The 1918-nt window shown below is 33.8% G+C and overlaps 1 non-coding gene across 1 annotated transcript; it reads right to left on the bottom strand.

Moving 5' to 3' along the window:
* Positions 1 to 561: 561 nt before the first annotated feature.
* On the bottom strand, positions 562 to 668 carry LOC117014788 (U6 spliceosomal RNA). The gene has a single exon (XR_004421608.1). It is a non-coding gene; the product is annotated as a U6 spliceosomal RNA (small nuclear RNA).
* Positions 669 to 1918: the final 1250 nt, after the last annotated feature.

Here is a 1918-nt window from a genome sequence, read left to right as displayed (position 1 = left end):
ACACGACTTCTCTTATTTTCTTCATCGGAAAAAAATTCATCACCCAGTCTCTGTGGTTCAGTGTTTTCGTATAGAATGAAGAGGCCAAAACATAGGAAAGTAATTCATAAACTATAATATTCTATGTTGACCAAAGCAAAATGTTCTGTCATTAGTGACAGCACTAAATGGTACTTGAATTGTTAAATTTTCTCTAAGACTCAAGAAACTGCCATTCCATCTGTAATGGACAAATGTTTTAAGTTTATACTGAAATACTGAAATGGAAGCATTGCTTTTATTGTAATCTTTTGATTTAGTCTTTGAAGAATAGTTAATAATATCCTCTATGCTGTTGTAAAATATAAGGCAGTGCATTAGCTATGCTCACCTTGTGCTTTGATCAATGCCATCTGGCATTTGTCTATTCAGGGTAATTTAAGGGACATCTATAAACAGAGATGGTTAGTTTATATTTTGTCCAGGCTACTTTGTCTACTTGTAGGTGTTAGGGTCCAATCAATTTTTCCCCAGGAAATGGGGAAAGGGACAAGTTTTTTTTTTGTTTTGTTTTGTTTTTTTTTAAATATGGAACGCTTCACGAATTTGCGTGTCATCCTTGCGCAGGGGCCATGCTAATCTTCTCTGTATCGTTCCAATTTTAGTATATGTGCTGCCGAAGCGAGCACACAAGTTTTATTTTTCCATGCATTTTTCTAAGAACATAATGCACACTAATCCCTGTGCTCAATATTGATAAAATAAGTACACACATAACCATGTCTATCCTCTGAAGTTGTTTATAGTCTACTGTGAAACAAACACATGAATTGATTATTGCTAAACAATACAAAGAATCCTACAAAAACAGTAAGTCTAGCTTATAAATAATACGTTTTCAGTAATTTTTGCTACTTCTAACACACTGGAAAGTTAGTGCAATTTCCATTCCAGAAGGAAAAACTTGGAAAATATCCACATTTCTTCAATATTGGTCAATGGAACAGAAACAGAACAAGTACATGGGAAAGCAGGCAGGTATTCCTATTCCAGGTTGCCAGCCTGAACTCTCTGTTCAGCAGGACTCAGAAGGAAAAGAACAGTAAGAAAAAGGAAGTTTGGGCAGGGGAGACATGGAACAAGGATGTGGAGAAAATAGAAATCCAGCAACCTTTCTCAATTGAATGGCGATTTCAGTTTACAGCTCTTGATGGGAAGCAGTGGATTTTTTTTTTAATTTTTATTTTTTTGATATATAGATGCTCTATTACAGAATTGTATACCTGAAAGCAGTGGATTTTAATTTTAAGAAGTAGTAAATTTTTCTTTGTTCTAGGCAAGTGTTTAAAGTCACGAAAAAATCTTTACAATACTTTTCCAATTTACTTACAGTTTTATTAATTATATCTGAAAACTATTCATTAATAAATATAAGGAAGTTTAAGCTCTGCTTCTCTACTGATAACAACATTGGGTTTTGCCATTGGATACATTTATGCTTTTGTGAAATGCCTCCAAATATAGATTTAGTGGATACTTTGAGAATATTGCTTAAGTCATATTCAAATTTAACTAGAATTCCTAATATTATGCTATTTTTTTTAAGTACGTAAAATTCTGAATGGAGTGCAGGAAACTTTTAGGTGGGTGTGGCAGGTGGGGCTACAGGATAGACATTTGGCCCTAAGTGATCATACCACACTTGGTTTTTACTGTTAAGGTCCATGAATCACCAAACAGAAATATACATGAGATTCTTTTTTTTAAAACTGTCAAGTACAATACTTGAAAATTGCCAGTGCATTTTAATTCCTAAAATGTACTAATAGAAAAGGGTAAAGAGGGTCAAATACACATATATGGTGACAGGGGAGATTCGACTTTGGATGGCAAACACACAATGCAATATACAGATGATGGATTGTACAATTGAAGCCTA

The sequence above is a fragment of the Rhinolophus ferrumequinum genome, chromosome 2 (assembly GCF_004115265.2).
Source record: "Rhinolophus ferrumequinum isolate MPI-CBG mRhiFer1 chromosome 2, mRhiFer1_v1.p, whole genome shotgun sequence".
NCBI lineage: Eukaryota > Metazoa > Chordata > Mammalia > Chiroptera > Rhinolophidae > Rhinolophus > Rhinolophus ferrumequinum.
The sequence above is the reverse complement of the archived record's forward strand: the minus strand, read 5'-3'. Positions and strand labels throughout refer to the sequence as shown.